Genomic DNA, 24098 nt, shown 5'->3' with positions numbered 1-24098 from the left:
GCGTACATAAATGCACGGAGATGTTTTACACTCTGTGACAGTGGTGTAAAGTAACTGAGTATGTTTACTTAAGGGTTCATATTTTAGATTGTAATTAGAGAAAAGGAAAGATGAGTGTTAAAATGTTTTCATTTGCGGATTTCTATTTTAGATTGTAATTAGAGAAAAGAAAAGATGAGTGTTAAAATGTTTTCATTTACTGATTTCTATCGTTTTAAGTGATTTTAACTATTTTCATTTCAGTGGGTGGGGGCATGCGTACACGTGGCTAAATATGTCTTTTTAGACACAATAAGCCCATTCCTAAGATGCACCGCAATCTTTCATGGGCAGATGTGACTTATGAGGGCTAGTCGTGTTACTGTAAATAGTAATAAAGAAATTGCTGGCTTATTAAGTTGATATATCAGGATATCATAGATGTCTCTTGGACATGAGCACATATTAGACTACAGGTGGTGATTCTAGGGCTGTCCATACTGTCTCCGACCACCGAACTTTCCGTCGGAAAGGTCCGGTTCAACTACAAAATGACGTCACTCTCAACTTCTGAAAAGCATTACCCCGGATTTGAGTTTAGAAAGTCGGACCTTTCCGGCGAAAAGTTCGGTGGTCGGAGACTGTATGGACAGGTCTTCTGAGCGCAGCGGCACAACCACTGCATTTTTTTTACATCACATTTTGAATTTAGTTTTAGTCATAGTCTTTTGAATAAAATGCCATTTAGTTTTAGTCATAATTTAGTCACCTGAAAAGTATTACTTTTAGTCTAATTTTAGTCGACTAAATATCATAAGATTTTAGGCAACTAAATCTACAGTTGATTTAGTCACTGAGATGTATTTTGGCAAGCCTTGATGGCATCGTAACTTAGTTGTGTGCTGAAAATAGCAGATCTACAAGCTCACAACGTGTCGAGCTGCAACGCATTGTGAGCTTGTAGATCTGCTATTTTCAGCACGCAACAACTTGAAGAGCAACCAAACATAAAATGACTCTCTTCTTCACTATAGTCCCTCCCTAACGTTTTAATCCAAAAAAAAAAAGTTGTCATAGTTTTAGTCGACGAAATCAACACTGCCTCCGTGTGATGTTTGGGTGAGCAGAGAGCGTTGGTTCCCCCACGCGTTGGTTCCCCCACGTCTCTGTGCATCGTTATATCAGATGATTAATGCTGCTCCAGTAGATGGTAGAATGCAATTTTCCGCCGTCGAAAATTGTTTGCGTCTCCTCCAATTGTCAAATCCGTCATTCAAACAGCAACGGCCACGGAGTGGGCGCACCTTCTATTTAAGAGTAACAGGAGCCGACACTCTGATTGGTTTGATTAATGTGATATCCGAAACACACCCGTGACTAATTCAGAGTCTAAATATAATCCCTTTCCTCACTTTGCGCTCAGGTAACGTGCCATTTAACTACCACAACTGAAGTCGGACACACCCCTGACATAATTGACTATGTGCCACCTTGTGCTATAGATAACAAAAATATATAATAAGATTTGACTAATTACTAGGGGTGTAACGATACATTTTAATAGCGATTCGATACATATCACGATACATGGTTGACGATACGATACATGGACGATATTGGTTCATTCATGGCGATACGATACAATACGATTCAGTGATTTAAAATCGATATTTAGCAAAGAAATTAAATCTGTGTGAAACGTGTGGATAGTGCAGGTTTTTAAGGGAAACATGTATTATTATGGATATAAATAAGTAAACACAGTGATTATCTGCCAAATACATGGACATTGTATATTGACAAAACTGCACAATGATATGAACCCAGAGATTACACACATTTATCAATAGACCAGTGTAGCTATATGGAATGGAAAAGTAATTAAACCCCTCCTTTTCATTTTTTCTTCTTAAAAATGCTAAATACAATGCACAAGTAGGTAGTATCGATACAATCGATTCTTTTCACTGCCGATTCGATACGATACAAAATCAAACGATACGATTCGATTTGAGCTGTTTTCATTTTGATATACTTCGAGTTAAAAACGATATTTCGATGCAGTTACTATATCGTTACACCTCTAATAATTACAAATTGTATTTAGACTGAAATTGTTTGCTTTATACTGTACCTAACATACTGTATCTAAAACGTTTTTCTTTAAGTACTTCTTTACTTCTGTTGCTGAGTGCTGAGTGTGTATAACGTTTCAGTGCGGTGAAAACGCTATATCGTATTGTATCTTACAGGTTCAAAGGGCTGAGTCAATCCAGAATGTCTGCTAAGAATACAGTAGACACGTAGATAGTCGATTACACCAATAAGCCTTTGGCCGAGAAGAAGTAGAGTTCGAATTGTTCAAGTTGTACAGTCGGTTGCACTTGGTAGTTTACTCCGCTTTATCACTGTTTTCCTCCATCCTTATTAGGTTTTATGTGTCTTTTTTACAACTCCTATTACGTCTCTGTTTAGACGGGCTTGATAGCTTGTCCAACGCATACCAGCACAGACGACAGCTCTGGACGATCGCGGAGGACTACCAGACGTAAGATCCGCCATGTGCAATCACATTTCAATTGAAAGGCACCCACGCACTATAATTTAATCAGTCTTTTATTTTCCAATTTCCCCCCACTCTCATTGCTTGGATGGCCATGTTAACTTGTTCGCGTCTGCCTCCTGTGTAGGTGAAGTTGTTAATTGAGTTTCTCAAGAGCTGACCTGGGTGGAGGCATATCAAAAGTAGTGTGTAAAGTAATTAAGTACATTTACTTAAGTACTGTATTTAAGTGTAAAATTTTGAGGTATTTGCACTTTACTTGAGTATGTCCAATTTCCAATACTTTTACTTCTACTCCACTACATCTCGGATCCAAATTTGTACTTTTACTCCACTACATTTATTTGAAAACTTTAGTTGCTAGTTACTTGCAGGTATAAATTATTATATTATTATAACACATAATGTTAATGAACCACTTTAGCCCAATTTTCTACATAGGCTATTTGAAAATAGCAGATATATAAGCTCACAACGCGTCGCATCGCGGCGCGTTGTGAGCTTGTAGATCGGCTATTTTCAAACACTAGAAGCTCGGCCGCCCGGCAACCTGGCCAACTCGGGAACAATGTAAATAGGGAATGAATGCCCGCCCTTTAATGCAAACTCCATTATACCTGTTGTCATAGAATCTGTTTTGACCATCTGTTTGTGTGTGTCCATTTATGCCCATATATGGAGATATCTGTCTGTCTACGTCCATTTTATGCCCATATATGTAGATCTCTTTAGGACCCGTTTTGACCATCTGTTTTGCCTGTGTCCATTTATGTCCATATTATATGGAGTTATCTGTCTGTCTGCGTCCATTTTATGCCCCATATATGGAGATCTCTAAGATTTTAGTACTTTTACTTTTGGTACTTTAATTCCATTTTGATTCCAATACTTTTTACATTTTTAAATTCCAGACTTTTACTTTCTACATTGCAGTATTGATACTTTTACTTCAGTACAAAATGTTTGTACTTTCTCCAAAAAGGCCTGAACCGACCTCCTCCTGACCTCAGGTCATTCCGAGCTACAAACGCAGTATTTGTCCTCCTCGTCGCTTCTCTCTCTCTCTCTCTCTCTCTCTCTCTCTCTCTCTCCCCTCTCTCCCTCTCCCTCTCTCTCTCCCTCTCTCCCTCTCTCCCTCTCTCCCTCTCTCTCTCTCTCTTTCTCTTTCTCTCTCTCTCTCTCTCTCTCTCTCTCTCTCTCTCTCTCTCTCCCCCTCTCTCCCTCCCTCCCCCTCTCTCTCTCTCTCTCTCTCTCTCTCTCTCTCTCTCTCTCTCTCTCTCTCTCTCTCTCTCGCCCCCACCGCTGCGTCCCACCTCCCCTTCACACCCTGTGGTCTGGGTAGCATCTATGTTCATTACCAAGGGGGAAATGAGCTGTTTGATGCAGACCCCAGATGACGGCTCAGCCCCTCTATTACTTCTGCCACTCGCCAGATTTAAAATCAAATTAGCTGAGCGGCTGACTGAAAGCCCCTTAAAGCTCCCTGTACACAACGCGCACGCAGGCGCGCGCGCATCGCACACACACACACGCACGCACGCACGCACGCACGCACGCACGCACGCACACGCACATACACACATGCACGCTCACTCACGAACAAAGAGAAGAGACGCATTAGAGAAGCCTTGATTGTGCACTCACCTTTTATACGCCAGTGGAAGGTCTGTGAAAATGTGCAACCTCACAAACGCAAATTGATTTGGTGAGTTTGTGAATAACGGGTCTTAGGGGAATGTATCCGCAGATTCGTATAAATATATAATATTGCTATTTTATTGCATTCTTTTATGTAAAATCTTGCCCTTGATAAATTGCATTTGAGTCACTTTAGTGATACTTTCTATGAAGCCCATGTTTCAATCCGGTGTGCTGTGGTGTCGAATGGACAAATACGTGTAAAAGTTGACCTTGATAATGCATTTATAAACATGTTAAGTGCAGTATAAGTGCTCATAAATATTCATAATGCTTTTTAACAATCATGATTCAAAGCATTACATAAAGACTTATAAGGACAAGTAACATAATTCTATTATAATTGCTGGACACATTTATTCGCATCTTTGTGTATTTTAATAGTAATAATAATATTGTTATAATGCATAATAATATTTTGTGTCCCGCATTATCACTGTTATAATGAATTATAGTGTGATAAAACAACACAAAATGATATGCTTTATGGGTTTATAGCAAAATTACACTTTGGTAGATTAGGTTGTGTAGTTAACCTTGCAATGATGTACAGCAGGGTTCCCCAATAGGTGGCCCGCGGGGGACTACTGTGGTCTGGCCCCCACCAACCCCAGTAATAATGGTGAGCAGCAACAACACTATCGTCGTTGTCGGGTGGAAACCTCTGTCTCCAAAATGTGTACGTTCTTTCACAAAGCAAAGCCCTGCTTCATCGTACAAGGCCGTCGCACAAAAGTAGTGAAAACAGCAGATCTGCAAGCACACAACGCGTCGCGGTGCGAGGCGTTGTGAGCTTGTAGATCGGCTGTTTTCACTAGTTTAAATCATTTTTAAAATGATAAATACAAAACAAACGGTTTTGGACATACAAGATTTTCACCCGACAAAGACGATATCTGAACTGTCGCTGGAGTAGAGGGGAATGCCACCATCGCCCCCTGCAATGTTGTGGCCCTCGGCTTGGTACCCTAGACATAATTCGGCACATGGGGAAAACTAATTGGGGAACCCTGATGTACACTAACTCCAAATATCGGTGGGGTATATAGTTGCTCCGTAGAATAGAAATTGATATTCCAATATTGGGTACAGTACATTACATGGTGAATCTGGTCTCAAAGGGTGCGTTGAAAAATGTGCACTCGGCGGCGCACTGGTGTGCCCTCTTGTCGTTCGTTTATTCGGTGCACTTGATGCGTTGTCGTTCGAAAATCCAGTGTGCTGCGCCCCCGGTGCATGTGCTCAGTGCACAAACTGACCAAGCCTACTCAGAAGTTGGGGTTTGACGGTGCGTTGCGTCAGTGCAGTGTTTTGATTGGTTGATTTTCATGGCGGTGTCTCGAGCGCTTCTCAGCGGTGAACAATGGCGTAGGAAATGAGGTCCCATCCTAATTTACAGTACACTTTAAGACAGCATAAGACATAATAAAGCCATAACAAGAAATAATGTGTTGGTAATTAGAACTAATATGTTTTATTAGACAGAAACAAAGACAGAATAGCAGAAAGAGCGAATACATTCTCTGGCACCGGAAATGAAAACAAAATGCACCATTTGCGGCTTGATTGCAGTGTTGGGAAAGTTCACTTTAAAAACGAACTAGTTCAAGTTCAAGTTCAGAACTTCTAAAATGAACTAGTTCATTTCATAGTTCATAATTCTATATTATGAACTAAAGTTCATGGTTCCCCAAAATGAACTAACTTAGTTCTTTTTCGTTCTTTTTTTAACCATATTCTTCTTTTTATACTTTTGGCTATTCAAAAAAAAAAAAAAAAAAAAAAACATATATATATATATATATATATATATATATATATATATATATAGACTATATGTCTATATATATAATATAAATGTTTAGACGTTGCTGAATGCTATTATTTGTCAAAATTATTGACACAGCCCATATAGAAACACACACAGCAATAATTTCATCCAACTTAACATTGACGTGCCCACAATATTTATGTGCCCACTGCCCAGTGCCCAGTCTTCCTGCACCCTTATTGTGAAGGGCTGAAAGCAGACGTTTCTAAACCTGGCGCACAGCATGTTTCCGCGTTGGTTAAAATAGCTGATCTACAAGCTCACGTTGTCTCGTGGATACGACGAGTTGTGAGCTTGCAGATCAGCTATTTTCGCCGTGCAACACACATAGGACAAAGTAGTCAGGCTTGCGAGACGTAACGAGGAGGAGATTCACAGTGCAGCTGCAGAGTGCAGACAGCACCGCATATCAACGTTCACGAGGAGCTGCGTGCAGTGCGTGCTATTGGAGCATGTGAATGAAAAGAGAGAGGAGAGGACAGATGACCGCGGAGGCGCGGACCGCCGCATGAACGGCCGACGAACGCCGACGAACGCCGACGAACGCCGTTCACGGGCGTCAGAATGACCGCGTTCGACAATATCGTTCATCAAGCGAAAACAATTACGTTCAGTTCACGTTCGCCCAAAATATGAACGTGTTCATGAACGATCGTTCTTTGAACGCGTTCGGGTACAACACTGCTTGATTGGTCCTTTGGGCTTTATTGTTACACACATATCAACGTGTAAACTAACAGCAGGTAGGCCAATGTTATGAATTAAATTACCTTTCAATAGCAACGTTACGTTAGCAACTGCTGCTTCTCCTTCAGGGTTCAGACTGAAGAAGCGCACCGCTGTCCCTTAAAGCCCGGATCATAGTCGGGTCCGCGGTGGAAGGCTATCCACCGCGGTGTAGTCTTTTCGAGTCTTTTTGAGTCATGAAACTACAACGTTACATCATTCCTCGCGGTGGAGAGCTTTCCACCGCGAGTCCCAACACATCTCTCTGTTTTTACTATCAGACAGACAGGCTCTACACCCCGTTCACTGATTGGTCGACCTGAACCGGTCTAGACGGGGTAAAGGACTTCACCGTGGGCCGTGACTATGATGGCCTGCACTTATTTTCTGACTTGAGGTGGAAAGCTTTCCACCTCAAATTTGCGGTGGATAGCTCTCCACCGTTGACTCTGATCCGGGCTTAATTGGTCGTTCGTAAATAAGCCACACTGAGTGCTCTCTACATCACCGCCCACTGCACTCACTAAACAGAAATGCTGTAATGATTTGTATTTTCACATACAGAATCTACCTTTCTGTTTATACTAGCTATTGGAACCTGTTTCATTGTGCATATATTGTTCAATAAGGAACAACTTATATAACTTATATAAGACTTGTCTGAGGAGAATATTTTGGAATATTAATTTATATTCAATGGACTAAGTATTGAACCTATCTCACCAATATTTAGAGTTACACAACCCAAACCTCTTCCATAATGTAATTTTGCTTTAATAGAAAGTTTTACTTTACTTAACTCTCATACTGCCAGATTATTTATTTATTTATTGGGTCTGGCGCCATCAAAAAGCGGCTTACCTTTGCGACGTTATAGTAGATAGACAGACAGACATTTATTTATTTATTTTTATTTTTTTTTGGTTGTGCAATAGTGCACTTTGGTCTGCCAGGCAGCAGAGGGCGGCGTCATGCGAGAATGAATGTGAATTTGCCTGTTATGTGTTGAAGAAGAAGAAGACCAGTCACTGGCCACAGAGCCTCAGAGCCAGAGGAAATCAACAAGGAAGTGAATTGTTCTCCGTTGATCTAACGCATAATGGATTTTTTACACCATCACCGCGGAAAATGTGTTTACAGTAGACGGCCGCGCGACGCCTCATCAGCTTACAGTCATCAGACGAACGAACCGAACGAGCGCCGTATTGGCATCGAGATTCTGTAAAAAATGGGGCGAACGTGAACGTTCGAAGCGGTGGGAGAGTTAACATGTAATTTATCCTTCTACTGAGGCATCACCCATGAATACAGCACATTTTGACTGAAGTGTTTTTGGCTTTCCCTTTTAATGAGCCCAGTAAATTGATGATTAGGAAAGGAGCTTGACAGAAGCTGCCTTTCTTTCGGCGGTGCCGCTTTTAAAATAATTCCGTGGTGTAACTCGTACTCATCAGCCACCATACACTTCTGATTCGGAACACTATGGAGCCATCATAATAAAACGCTCCATCACATTACTTAGTCAGCCATTAAAAAAGAAAAGTCTACCGCAGTCTGCGCCTCGCACGGCGCTTACATAACCACCCCCTCACAAACACTTTCTTTGGTAACAACTTTGTTAATCAGACTTGCGCGCGGAAAAAGCAACAAGGCTGGCAATAACATAGCAATCAGCGGGGCAAAGCCGCGCTGTGCGCGGCGACATAGCCGGGGCGTCAGCGCCGCGGCTAATATGGGCCACAGTGTGAAGTGCTTAACGCATTTAGGCCTAGAATTATTGACTGATTTAACTATTGAAAAATAGCAGATCTACAAGCTCACAGCGCGGCACCGAGGGCCGCGCTGCGAGCTTGTAGATCTGCTATTTTTGAAAAATCGTGAAAATGTGTGCACATTTTTCAAAGCAAACTTTTTTAACTCAAATCTCTGCTTCTGGGGGGGTCCCTGGAACAACATATTTTGAGATGGGGGTCCGCGGCCAAATAAATGTCATTTTGGGGGGGGGGGTCCTCCTTGACATGAAAAGTTCGAGAACCATTGAAATACTGTAGAAACATGCGTTTTTCAAAAACCTTAGAAGGATTTGTAAAACATTTATAGAATCAGGTTAATACACATAATTTTGGGGGTCCTTGACATGAAAAAGTTTGAGAACAGCTGATTTAGAGGAAGGATTTAGAAGTCGGGTCAAAGATCGGGGTCAAAGATATCCAAAGACTTGCGCACATTTTCACGGATTTTTCAAAAAATGGCAGATCTACAAGCTCGCAGCGCGGCACTCGGTGCCGCGCAGTGAGCGCTGTGAGATCTACTGCCATTTTTCAACAGTTAAAGCATTACAAAGTGGTTCAAATCTTAACGCGACTCGGGCGTGTTCCCGTTCTTTGAGGCTTAATAAGGAAAGAGCCAACAAGCATGCCCCGATATCCTGGCCCCATGCTGCTGTTTTCACAGCCTAGCGTACCCCCTGTGTTCCCCCTGCACCCCTCTCTGGGCGGTAATGAGGTGCCCTGGCGCGCCGCTGAAAGCCGCCCTCCTCCACATAGCCTCACGTGGACGGTGCTCCTGATGTGGGCTGATGACGGAGCATGCACGCACACACGCACGTCCCTGCAAGCCGAGGTGTGAAGTAACTAAGTGGATTTAAGCCCTTTGCAGTTTGCACACAGGCGAGTTTATCCGCACAGATAAAACGGACAATTTCATTTTTTTTAAAAGAAAACAATGATTCTCTACAACCTCATGCACACCGGATCCGAAATAGCCGTGCGACGAGTGGCTGCGGCTGTGCGTTTTTTTCTCGATCGAACCCAGTTCGATTCGTGCGTCTTGTCGCATGTGGTAAAGAAACTCATCACTCCTTTTATGACTCCTTTTGGGATCCGCAGCGCCGATTCCGCACAGCATTGCACACCAAATCCAATGCTTTTTATTCATGCAGCAAACAAAAAAAAAAAAAAACTCAACTGTCCTGTGTGCAAAGGGCTTCACTTAACTCATTGGCCGCCTCCCCCGATAGTCACGAGAAAATTCCAATGTCGCTCCCCGCCAGGCCCGATAGTCCCGAGAATTTGCTTTTATATAATGTAATGTTTAATTACATTATTCTGCAGCCCGTGAAAAAGTTTGAGCTTTCAGTCATATAACGAACCAAAGATATCACTCATCACAGTAAGTGTGTTTGAAAACAAGAGTGTAATAACGTATAAATCTCAATAGAAATGAATAAAACTCCCAATAAACCACAGTGAATGCATTTAGCGTGGCAGAGCGCAGCCCGCAGAGTGCAATCAGCGGCACACTGGCCACACGCATGTAAAGGGATGTGGGGCAGGGATGTGCAGAGAATATTTAGAGAGGCAGGGGCTGACATTTCTAAAGGGGCCTTTTGGTGGACAATTCTATTGAATGCAGCCCTCAGGGGCAGGGGCTCAAGCCCCCTTTGATGTCTATGTGTGTACATGCCTGGTGAAGGGGCTGGCAGAAGCGACAACGGAGCAGCTGGATCTGAGACCATTTTGCACAAATCAAACAAAATCCAGTAAAATGTTCACTTGGAAAGCCATGACCTGCCTCATTGGCCAACAACACACAGCTTCATCATAACCCCCAAAGTCTCGACAACAAAATATTATGTCCCAGGCAGCCAGACAACAACGAAGATCAGAAGATCAGATCAGCAGGAGCGTCACAAGGGAAAAGTGGGACGAGTCTGAGTTACTAGGGCCCAAGGTGGAAGGGGCTTCATTATTTTATACTTTTGCTATTGAAAAATAGCAGATCTACAAGCTTGCAGCGCGACACTCGGTGCCATGCTGTGAGCTTGTATATATCTATTTTTTAAATCCCCCTATGTAGAAAATTCATGGGGGGCCCGCAGTGAATCCTTGTACCCAGGGCCCAGCACCGACACCCAGTTGGAACAGATCCTCAGCCCACTACAAACACACGTATAGAAAGCCTGGTGAGGCGAGGTTACAAACAACACAATCACCTACTGGACAAGATGCAGCGCCGTCGGCCGGTCCAGTCGACCACCAACCGATCTTCAAGCCCTGCTACGGGAGTGGAGAGGAGAAAATATCCCCCCCCCCCCCCCCCCCCGGCGGAGTCCTCAATCAGGCGACCATTGTCTGAAGAAAAGCAACGTGTCGCGTCCATATAACTTCCATCGGTATGTAACAAAACTGGTGAAAATAGCAGATCTGCAAGCACACAACGCCTCGCATCCATGGAGCCTGATGGGAGGAGGAGTTCTAGGTGTATTATATTCCAGTTCTCAGGAAAGGGTCGCGTCCAAACTCCCAGCGGTGTAACAAAAAAAAGGAGTGAAAATAGCAGATCTACAACGCGTCGCGACGAGTGGAATCCAAGAGGAAGAAATGCAAACACGGCGATCGTCATTGTCAGTAAGTTTACTGTTGTTGTTGTTTACATCCAAGCCTAAACTACTTTTCTTCCTCCTCACTTGGCTGATGCTGCAGCGTGCGTGCACGCGCAATCGCGCATGTGCGCGTGTTTGAGGCGCGCCGCGCAACGGCGCAAGTGCTTGCAGCCTGAAGGAAGGAAACGCGCCTGGAGAAATATCACCACTGGCCGTGTGTGATCGCTGCAGTCTGTTCCGTTCTAAAGCCCGCCTACTGTATCCGGTTATGTAACACTCACATGCATGCAAGAAACGTTTCCGCATCCGGTATAGACCCAGGCCGGATCAGCAACAAGCAGAGTAACTTGATTCCTATCAGTTCTCTACGAGGCCACTGAGCAGGGGCGTCAATTGGGTATGGCAGGGGTATGCAGCTGCCATACCTTGGCTACAGGGGGAAATAATAAAAATGTACTTTTCATCGTGCCTGTTGCTAAGGTATGGCAACATGACTGGTGTCTAGTCATGTTGCCATACCTTACCTTTTTCTGAACTGACGCCACTGCCACTGAGGCCAGCCAGCAGTTTGCGCACATCAACAGAGCATGAGAGCGATTCAATTCAAAGGAACGTTATTGGCATGAGAAAACATAGGCTACGTTTACATCGCCAAAGCAAGTGCCACAAATAAATAAAACAGTTGAATATGGGGAACATATTTACAGTTATACACATAGGCTTTGCCTTATATAAAGTTATAAGTTATAAGTGTGTGTGTGTGTGTGTGTGTGTGTGTGTGTGTGTGTGTGTGTGTGTGTGTGTGTGTGTGTGTGTGTGTGTGTCAAAATGTGATCTGTGCAAAATAAAACACTTGAATGTGAATAAAAGGTAAAAAGCTTATTTCTATTTGTGTGAAGTCAGTATGACGCCCTAAGGGCAAGAGGTGACCTATTACAGCCCTATTACACTATTCCAGTTATTGCCCTATTACACAATTACACTTATTACACTAGTAAACTTATCTGATAAGTGCCTGACGCCATAAATACAAATATCAACTGAATTATCCACTTGAAAAGCGATCGATCACAAAAAGGTCAATATCTCCAGTTTTATCAATTAGAGCTGGATTTTGGTCAAAAATGGCTATTTTGAGATGGCTGCAACTATAGAAAAAAAAGCTTTTTATTTTATTTTTTTATTTTTTGGTGAGACTAGAGGTTGTCTTCTTTCTTTTCAGGTACTGTAAGACATGGTCGAAAAAACACAGAATTTAGGAAAAATGTCAATATAAAAAAAATATATACATTTTTTTATTAAACAAAATGGCAGGAGAGCCATACAGTCAATGTTAAAATGGCGGCCAATGTGTTAAGTACTGTACTTAAAGGAGCTATTGTCAACTTTTTCTTGAAAAACGGACGCTAAAATAAAAATAATGTCAAAAATGTTTTATAAAAAAGATTATAGCTTCATATATGTGTTTCTATTCAAAAATGACCACAAAAAGCATAAAATAATGATAAAATAATCATTTTGGACATTGTCAGACTGACTTTGTTTATATCCCTTATCAATCCATATAAAAGAATAGAAGAGGGATGTAAACAAAGTCGGCCTGACAATGGCCAAAATGATTATTGTATCATTATTTTACGCTTTTTGTTGTAATTTTGGAATAGAAACACATATATGAAGCTTAATCTTTTTTAATAAAACATTTTGGACGTTATTTTTATTTTAGCGTCCGTTTTTCAAGAAAAGGTTGACTATAGCTCCTTTAAGTACAATTTTGAGATATTTGTACTTTACTTGAATATTTTCAATTTCCAAAACCTTTACTTCTACTCCACTACATCTCGGATCCAACTGTTGTACTTTTACTCCACTACATTTATTTGAAAACTTCAGTTACAAGTTACTTTGCAGATATAAATTATGCTAATATAAAACATACATTAACCATGTTAGCCTCACCATCATAGGTGAAAATGCCGCGGGGGTCGGAGTGGACACGTCCCATTCCAAGATCACTCCGTCCCCTCCCAGTCACTCCCAGAAGTCCCCCCCCCCGTCCCCTCCAGTCAGGGACCTATAGTGGTCTAAATTCTGAAATCATGCACTAAACACGATCGAAGCGATTTACGATGCTTTTTGAATGATTTATAGATGCTATTATATGAGAACACCCCTCTGTTTTCCTGCAAAATGGTTTGGTCTGTGTTGCCAAGTCCTTAGAAACAAGCAGCCAGCTATATGAAAACCACAATATTCCAGGGTGGTTTTCATATAGCTGGCTGCTTGTTTCTCTCGCAAAATCTGGCAACATGTCTACGGTTCGTTTGCTGCTAGGAAATGAAAGTTAACTTAAGAAACCACAGAAGACTGCTGCTACAGCTGAAACTCAATAGAACACAATATTTATAACTTTGGTTCTGCCATTTCAAATAGTTAATAAGGAATGCCGCCACCCTGGACAAGGAAAGGATTACTTTGTTGTTTTTGTTGCCACCCTGGCCTGGACAAGGAAGCTAAAGGATTACTTTGTTGTTACTTTTGGGCTGTGTGTGAGACGAGAGGACTGGAGGAGGAGGAAGGATTTTCAATTCTCAAGCCGGTAATGAATGACATTTATACCGTATTGTGTTCTGGACTGGCGGCCTGTTCTAACCTGTGCCAACTGCTTGTGGACTGTATTATTGTATTGTGTGTTCAGTGTTCTGACGGCTGAGCTGCTGTCATGCTTCTGAGTTCTGAGTAGGATACTGTATTTTATTGTGGCCAGTGTTTTGAGTGATGAACGGTCACTGTGCCAAATTGCTGCTATAGTCGGTGTTCTTGAGGTAAAAAGTTAACCATAGAAACATGAAAGAAACGTTGGTTATGACGAGAGGACTGTTTAATGTCAGTGTTTGTGTTGAAGTGTCTCAGAGAATACATGAAAGGTCGACCTAAAACAAAGTCGACCCAAACTCGTTTCCCAACGGGTCTGTGGCTAAGCTTGATGCAGAATAGACAAAAATCTAATCTTTGTTTCTGGGGGTCCCTGGAACAATATATATATAGGCTCCTGGATTGATGGCGACTTGTTATGGCTGTGTCTGTGACGCGTGATTATGGATCCCACGGGGAAAGATGGATAACCCCGCCCCGGACTCATTTTGAAGCTTGTGATTGGCTGAACCGGACGTAGGGAGCGCTCCGTTGTAGTCACTTGGACCGCGCGAGGTGCACCAAAACCCAATTATCATTGCGTTTATCGTGCGCTTGCCCAGGCCTTACGGCCTGGGCATAAATAGAATGATTGCATTCACCACGGCTTCGTAACTCGCGCGGCGCTCCACCGGCCGCGCGGCCCTGGCCCGCTCTTCGCGGGCAAGGTCCGCTGGCCTTCGCGCCGCTTGCAATGTCGTGGACAGTAACTGAAAACGAGCGCTCTATGCCGTTTCCATCCATCTTTCCCAGTGGGATCCATAATCAGGCGTCTTTGACTAGAGTCTAGAGCACTGACTGGTTCACTGGTTTCAATTAAATTACTTTTATGGATCTGGACAATGACATTTGACGCTTGTACGTTTATTGGAATTAAATGGATACCAACCTCACGACCTGGCTGTCCCAAGTTGCTATAGAACTAGAAGTTAGAACTATGTACATTTCGGAAGGACCAAGTTGACCACAACAAGTAACAATGGTAAGTTTCTGATGAAGTGTGTTTTCGTGTAAGCTTTGGTTGTGTTGGTTATTGCAGTACTAGTGATAACTTGATAAGTAAATAAATAATACATCATAAAACCGTTAATGCCCGTATCTGAAGGAAAATGAGGGGGGAAAACCGCCCGAAAACCGATCTCGCAAAAAACCCGAAATCGGGCACGCGCACACGCTTCGCGCGCACGAGCACACGCACGGACGCGCGCGCGCAGTGGTCCCCCCCTATGCTTTTCTTGGATCTGCGCCGTTGCTCACCATGTTAGCCCACAAGCTTGTATTGTAGATCTGCTATTTTCAAACATTTTGTACTTTTAATTTCGGTACTTTAAGTACATTTTGATGGCAAAACTTTCGTACTTTTATTCAAGTACATTTTGAATTCCCGGAGTTTTACTTGTAACAGAGTATTTCTACATTGCAGTATTGATACTTTTACTCGAGTATACAATGTGAGTACTTTTTCCACCACTGCCTATGAGCGGGGAGCTCATTTGTTGTTTTCTTATCTGTAGTCCTCCTTCCTCACTCATTTCGTCCGTTGACGTAGCGCTATTGTCCGATTCATGTCATACAATACAACACTAGTGCTTTATTGCTCGGTGCTGTACGTGTTATCGTAAAAATACAGAATGAGGCGCTGGAAATGATTCATCACCAAAGGCAAGTGAGAGAGGAACATCATGCGTTACAACAGAGGTTTTCAAAGTGGGTGACGGGGCACCCTGGGGTGCCGTGACTGACGGCAGTCCAGGGGTGCCGCAAGATAATTTGATAATATCTGGAATGTATTTGGACACTTGAAAAAAATATTTAGTATCATTTTAAACTTGAAGTACAAAGTTATTTTCAGTCAGTTCTAACCAAAATGGCTGTTATATCAACGTTTTCCTCGCAACATAATCACTAAAATATTGTCACTGTCGGGCAGAAACCCCCGTAGTTTCAAATGTGTACGTCTTTTGGTAAAGCAAAACCCTTGTGTGCAATGTAGGGGTGTCTCGGATTTAAAAAAATAATAAATGGGGTGCCCTGAGACAATTTTTTTTTTTACAGTATATCTAAGCCTTTATAGTTAACCATTACTGGGGTTTCCCAATTGACTGATCCTTTGTCCTTTTCTAAATGTCATCGGGGGAACAGCTACAGTAAAAAACCCACACAAAGGGATCATTGAGGCCCATTACATTAGACGGAGATAGACTGTGTGGGTACGTGAAGGACTCTCGCCGAGCCATTACTGTAAAAAAAATAATTGATTGCATTAACCTGCCCTTTCACCGTTCCACACGTCGGATCCATACTCCTAAGTGCCCGCGTAGTGTGGGGTTTTAACCTAGGAGGAAAGAGCGTAATGATTTTGTCAGGCTAATATTGAATTGCTCATTGGGCGTTGCTGTTACTCATGGTGCGCTGCTTTTCAAAAAAAAAAAAAAAAAGGAAATGTCACAGTGTCATTTTCCATTGGGAGGAATTTACTCGCGCATACAGGCACGCACGCGCGCGCGCAGGAAGAAAAGAAAAATCAATGGAGCCCAACGTTGTGCGCCCACGCTCGCTCGCGCACTGAAATACCAAGCTCTGGATGCTTTTTTTTTCAGGGCGTTGTCTTGTCACATCTAGTTATACTGGTGTTCTCGGGTTCGTGCCTTTTCATCACAAGTGCAATTCCTTCAGGTTGACTTGAAAGACTGATAAAAGGGAAAAGACAGCCTCTGACAATATGCAACGAACGCCGTTAAATTAATCCATTTGATAAAGCCCGCTGCAGCCCACCGGCCATATCTCTCTCTCTCTCTCTCTCTCTCTCTCTCTCTCTCTCTCTCTCTCTCTCTCTCTCTCTCTCTCGCCTAATACTCTGTCTCTCACTCTCCCCCCACTCTTTCAAGCTGGTTGAGACTTAACATAGATTTGATAAGGCCTATTGCCCCTGCTTGCATTGAAGATTTTGCACACACACATATCGTCACTGTCAGGCAGAAACCTTGTATCTCCAAGTTTCAAATTTGTATTTTTTTTTCGGAAAGCAAAGCCCTGCTTCATCATACAAGGGCCACAAGGCCGTCGCACAAAAGTAGTGAAAACAGCAGATCTACAAGCACACAACGAGGCGTTGTGTGCTTGTAGATCGGCTGTTTTCACTAGTTTAAATCATTTTTAAAATGATAATACAAAACAAACGGTTTTGGACATACAAGGTTTCCACCCGACAACGACGATATGTATTCACTGATTATTATAAAGAGACTGACCATAATGGCACTATTTGATGTTTTCTGGGGTACCTACCTGCGTAGTCACATGCTGACAGGGGAAGTGGTGATTTATATTTCTGTCCCCTATAAAGGTTTTTGCAGAAAGGGTCCGCTTATTCGTACAAAAAAAACGGACGATATAACCGTATAAGTAATTTCGGATCCGGGGAGTGCATGAGGTCACACTGTCTGTCAGCTTTTAACTTGCGTTTTTTCCATCTGTACAAATTCATAGCACGGGCACCGTGCCGCACTATGGTTATATGTATGGTCGGTGGGCATACATATAACTCTTGAGGTCCTTGACATTAAAATCTTTGAGCACCACAGATAAAGAAACATACATTTTCAGGAAACCATTAGATTTAGACATTTTTAGGTATTTTTTCAGGCCTAAATGGCTTAAAGGAGTAGTTCACCCCCAAAATGACTTTTTTCCTATTGATTAGTCACGCCATGGAGACTTGAGTTCAATAATAATTTTTGTTACATTCCTAAGACAAAAATGTGATGCAATAAATGTACCCCCATTCATTCCGGATAGGGACACGAATGCATTTGGGTCCCTAAAATGACTATAATCAAATTATTGTCTTAGGAATGCGACAAATACCCCAACATATTATTGAACTCAAGTCTCCATGGCGTGACTAATCAATAGAAAAAAAAGTCATTTTGGGGGTGAACTACTCCTTTAATATACATCATCCAGCTATACTTCAGTCACCAGAGAATAGGAATTTGTATCTGGTATTATGCATATATTAATTGAATATATTATAACGTCAAGGTTCCCAACCTGCAGCATCCATTTTGTTAAGAGCCACATCCGTTTGCGGACGTGTGCGTGCCTGCGTGCGTGCGTACGTGCATGTGCGTAATTCATTATTATGTACTTGTAGATTGCACGCTGTCCCTCGGCTAGTGTTCCGCACTGTGATTCATCGCGGCAGGGGGAATAGAGCGTTCCTATACAAGGCTGTATTCGGTGGCGGGCAACAGAGTGCAACACCAGGGATAACATGCTTTGTAATGTAATGGGGAGGGGGGGAGGGGGGGGGGGGGGGGGGTATTAATAGCCTTAAATCATTTCATAGCAACATGTTGGAAAGGGAGATAATTATCGACGTGCTGGCACAGCGTTTAATGCCGCGGCACCGCCACATAACTCACCGAGTCGCAAGAGGACCCACTGCTATTCTTTTTGATTATATCTTTATTGGATCCTTAAAGGCGTCTATGAAACCTTTAGTTTATGGATCTTCCTTTAATCTCCTATATACCGCGTGTGCGTGCGTGTGTGAGTGCGTGCGCGCGCGCGTGTGTACAGCAGGGGTCTTCAACAGGGGGTCTGGGACCCTTAGGGGGTCCTCAGAGTTACTACAGGGGGTCCTCCAAATCTTTGAGTGATAGAAAGTTTTTTTCCTCCTTTTTTATATTAACCACTTGAACCCTAGTGTCCATATTCTGAGAACTTTAGTCAAAAAATAGCAGATCTACAAGCTCACAACGCCTCGCAGCGCGAGGCGTTGTGAGCTTGTACTGTAGATCTTCTATTTTTGGCAACGAGCTTTGGTGTAGAGGGGAAAAAGAGCAGACTAAGGACAGTGAAAGTCAAGTTTATAAAGTATTGATGGTTCAAATAAATATCTGAAAACACAAATTGACATGAATCCAAAATATACTGACGATTTTGTTGTCAAACAATGAAATGGAATGGAATCTATGAAAAGGTTGTGGGGGTCCCTGCTTCATCTCTCTCAACTAAGGGGTCCTCGGCCTGAAAACGCAGCTGGTGTACAGTATATATATATATATATATGAAGAGTTCATTTGCAAAAACAGATAACTCCGTTTTTATAAATGTTCACAAATTCAGTTTTTTTATTGTGCACTCAAAGTAATATCAATCAAACTGAAGTTGGGTGGATTTGACTAAGTAAAAATGACTTAACAAAATAGATGTATCATAAAAAATGTAACTTTATTAGAAAATAGTTTTTCCTTTAATTTAAACTTATTTTTTGGGCAAAAACAGATAACTCCAACAGTCGTTTTTTATCAAAAACAGATAACTCCACAATTGATGTTTCACCATTGAATTTTGCCATATCGAGGACGCAAAAAGGATTTCCAGAATTTTACAGGAGAGCAAAAACAAAGTTTTGACAACATACTTAAGTAGTCTGTACTTTTATAGGGGCCACATTTAGCCACCAGGGGGCACAATAGGGGACAACTCAGGGGCCCCTGGGGTGCTAAAGGTGCACCGTTGCTCCAATCTGCACTTTTTGTGGTCACATGTTCAAATACTGGATTCTGATTTTCTCAAAACAGTGGTAAATCAGTCAACAACCTTGAGTTGGCTCATGGACCCCGCCCACTGAAACAATGAATGATTGTAACTAAATAACCTTGCAAGTTACAACTGTGTTTTCTTTCATTTATATGGTAAAAGTGAATAGAAAAGCAATTTACCATTCGAGGTTGTGGGTTGTTGGCTGATTGGCCACTGTTTCAGGGTTGTTCACAACCCTGAAACAGTGGTAAATCAGCCAACAACCCACTCCCTCCCTCTCATGGTAAATGCTTTACATATATACGTAAATACTCACTCTGCTCTAAATGTGTTTGTGTCTGTGCGAATGTCCTCTATACTCTCTGCTCTCTCCTTTTTCTTCTTGTTTTAGTTTTTTAGTTTTTTTTTTCTTCTTTCTTTCTAAGGCTGATGTGTCTTTCATTACCGTAGTCTTGACAGCGCTGAGCCGGGGTGGACATCTGTTTGTCACCCTCTAATGGGGCTTGGCAGCCTACAAGGTGTATGCACACCAGAGACTGTACAGCTCTCTCTCTCTCTCTCTCTCTCTCTCTCTCTCTCTCTCTCTCTCTCTCTCTCCCCTCCGCAGCTCTCTCTGCCTCTCAGCATAGGAAAAGACCAATAATCCCGCCGCGCACATTCCCTCAGTCCGCCATTCAATTTCACTTCATGTCGGCGTCGGGCGGCGTGAATTGGATCAGGCACCCACAGACAAATTCCACGTCCAATCCACTTGATGGGAATTGACCCGAACCTCGGCAGGATTTGCGCCTGCAGAGCCCCGGCCTGGGCCTCCATGTCAATTGCAATATACAGTTTTAAAAGCAAAAAGGAGGGGCTATCTAATCAATTTTGAGTGAATCCCACATTTTTGTTGTCGGGGGTTTATCGACCCGCGCTCAGGGGCGTCACAAGGGGGGGGAGGGGAGGGGGGGGGGAGTGGGACTGAGTTACTAGGGCCCAAGGTGGAGGGGCCTTAATTATTTTATACTTTAGCTATTGAAAAATAGCAGATATATAAGCTCACAGCGCGGCACCGAGTGCCGCGCTGCGAGCTTGTAGATCTGCTATTTTTGAAAAGTCGTGTGGGCAAATCTTTGAATATATGTATTTTTCAAGATTCAACATTTCAACATTTGTAACTCAAATTTTGCTTCTGGGGGGTCCCTGGGACAAAATATTTTGAGATGGGGGTCCGTGGCCAAACACATATCATTTTGGGGGTCCTTCACGTGAAAAAGTTTGAGCACCACTGACATAGAAACATAGTTTTTTTCAAAAACCTTAGAAGGATCTTCAAAAAAAAAACCTTAGAAGGATTTGAAATATTCAGTACAAGCTTGCAGTGCGGCCGCGCTGTGAGCTTGTAGATCTGCTATTTTTCTGCAATAATGTGTTCCCAGTCTAAATGGGTTAAACCCCCTCCCCCTATGAAGAACATTCATGGGGGGGGGGGGGGGGGGGGGGGGGGGGGCGCAGTTAATCCTTGTACCCGGGGCCCAGAATTTGGTGCGACACCCCTGGACCCGCGCTACAGTCGCCGCCTGCCACCAGGGCATTGTTTTGCGCTCTGCGTCCGAGCGGGGATGAGGATAAGAGAGGTGGCCGAGGCAGAAGGGGACGGAGCTCAACCCCAGTAGGAGAGCCGCTGTGTGGCAAGACAGATGGGGAGAGAATGGAGAAGTACAGATCGGAGAGTTAAAGCGGCCCGCAGGGACGGCCGAAAGGATAGACGACGTGGACGGAAGATTAGAGGGATGGCAGGAGATTGAGGAGGCGAAGAATGGTGTGTGTGTGTGTGTGTGTGTGTGTGTGTGTGTGTGTGTGTGTGTGTGTGTGTGTGTGTGTGTGTGTGTGTGTGTGTGTGTGTGTGTGTGTGTGTGTGTGTGTGTGTGTGTGTGTGTGTGTGTGTGTGAGACAGCTACAAAGGCTTTTTTTCTCCTGCCCCTCTGTGGTTTTCTCTGATTGTCAGAGACCAGTCAGACAACAGCACCACATTGAGTGCAGTGTTGATCTCGTCGACTAAAACTATGATGAAAAATGTTTGTCGACTGCGTTTTTTTCACTGACGAAAACGAAATAAAAACGAAATAAAAACTAAGCTGTGATGACTAAAACTAAATATATTGACAATTTCGTCAACAAAATAAAAACTAGACTAAAACGTTAGGGAGGGACTGGTGGAGAAGAGAGTCATTTTATGTTTGGTTGCTCTCAGGTGTTGCACTGCGACGCTTTGTGAGCTTGTAGATCTGCTATTTTCAGCATACAACCAAGTGTAAAATCAGTCATTACGATGCCATCAAGGCTCGCCAAAATACATTTCAGTTGACTAAATCAACTGTAGATTTAGTCGCCTGAAACCTTAGGATATTTAGTCGACTAAATTAGACTAAAACTAATACCTTTCAGGTGACTATGACTATGACTAAAACTAAATATAAATTTGCTGTCAAAAACAACACTGATTGAGTGGGCTTCAGCAGGCACGTACACACATAAACCTCAAAGGGGGTATGGTGAAAGAAATGCCCCTCTTTCCATGCCATACCTGAAGCTATCATTCAAGAGAATTGCCTTGTCCAAACCTCCTGAACTTGAATGCAGCATAAACAAGCATTGAAAATAGCCGACCTCCAAGCTCACAACTCGCCGCGACGCGTTGTGAGCTTGGAGGTCTACTATTTTACCAAAAGGCCCTTTTAGAGATTTCAGCCCCTGCCTCTCTAACATTCTCTGCACATCCCTGGGCTTTAGCATGTGACAGAGAACACACTTACAGGCATAAACGCACGCACCACATATTTTATTAACAATTTTGCTGCCATTTTAAACATAGCTGTAGTAAGCAGCTGCCAAATTGTCCTTACCTTTTAACGTGGGCACGCATCGTGCACAATCTGTGCGCGACTCATCTAGTAGACTGTAGACTCGGTGACAAGCTTTCAAATAAAAAAACCCCCATTGAAATAGACATATCCGTTGCCACGCTGTATCCCTGCTTATCCGCCAGTGTTTACATGAAAAAACATTGAAAAAAGCCAACTGTGCGCTATGGTAACAAGTGGACACGTTCGCGCACAAAACGCACGATATGTGCGGGGATCATAATCCAGGCGTGTAGAGACTGGATCAAAGTTTCCAAACGCAAAAATCCGATTGAAAAACGAGTGTTCCATCGCCGAGTAGCTTTCTCTTCTGTTACACTGTAAACCAACGGAGGTGGGACTATGGCCCAGGCTCAGACCGGATACGGAAAGCTAGATCCGGTCCAGACCGGAAATGACCGGATACAGTTAGGGGGGCGGGCCTAAAGAGCCAGAATCAGCGAAAATCTGCGATAATACTTTTAATCCTTTCATAATGATTAAAGCTAATTAAACTTCCGGGATCGACGGGCATGGCACCGCGGTACAGCGGGAAATCTACGGTTTCTACGGGGATCGCCAGAATGAGTTAATCTCCACCTTAACACAGCGGGTTCTCAGAATTATTCAACTTTTAATTTGCTGGTGCCCATGGCAACCCGCCATTTTACCTACCTTTGAAGTACTGGCGAGAAAAGTAATCAGAGTAAATGTAATCCAAGCATGTCCTGTTTATTTTGCGAAAATCTTTTCTTTCAGTCAGGACCGTTTTTTATCAATTCTAAGCTACAGTGTTTGTGTTACGGCCGGTAGAAGAGGCCGCCGTTTTGAGAAAAAAAGAAAAAAGGAAAAGAATCCGGAGAAAACAGCATTTTTGTGCAGCCGCTAAACAGGAAGTCAACGAGACAGACAGCACGTCCGGGTGACGTAATTTCGCGCTGCATGTTGGGAAATGGAGTTTGTTTCATCAACGCGGTAGCCAAGTACAGTAGCTACAGTACAGTATAGTTTACTGTACAACACATCAACGCGTCGTTGGGCACTCGTAAACATCAAAGAGATTGGCGCGTGGGCACCACGTGGGCGTTTAATGTGTTAATTTGATCCCATGAAGGAGATGGGAGACAGAAGAGCATCAGAGAGAGGAGAGGAGTGGGTGGTGGGTGGGTGGTGGGTGGGTGCGAAAGAAAAGAAAGGATGCAGCAGAGGTGGAGACTCAGCGTGGGAGTCGAGCTTGATTTATACCTGCGCGTTGTGTCTCGCCCCAAAAATAGACAATGTACACGTTTTTGACTGCGTCGCAGTGCGACTGTAGATTTGGCTGTTTTACCTAGTTTTGTGCGACAGTCTTGTATGATGAAGCAGAACTTTGCTTTACCAAAAGATACGAGGTTTCTGCCTGACAGTGGCGATATTTTAGTGATTATGTTGTGAGGAAAACGTTGAGATAACAGCCATTTTGGTTAGAACAGGCTGAAAATAACTTTGTACTTCAAGTTTAAAATGATACTAGCCTAAATATTTTTTCAAGTGTCCAAATATATTCCAAATATTATCAAATTATCTCGCGGCACCCCTGGACTGCCGTCGCGGCACCCCCGGGTGCCCCGTCCCCCCCGGGTGCCCCGTCCCCCACTTTGAAAACCCCTGGTATAGTAGACACAGGAAAGAAGGTGGGGGGGAGGTTGTAAGTACGGTGAAAGAGGATGCAAACACAAAATTCATGAAAACAAAAAAATGTCAAACCTCAAGTCAGTCTTGCAGTTTTTTCCTCCAAAGCAGCTA

Source organism: Nannobrachium achirus (genome assembly GCF_963921795.1).
Source record: "Nannobrachium achirus genome assembly, chromosome: 23".
Taxonomy (NCBI): domain Eukaryota; kingdom Metazoa; phylum Chordata; class Actinopteri; order Myctophiformes; family Myctophidae; genus Nannobrachium; species Nannobrachium achirus.
Note: the sequence above shows the minus strand (reverse complement) of the source record.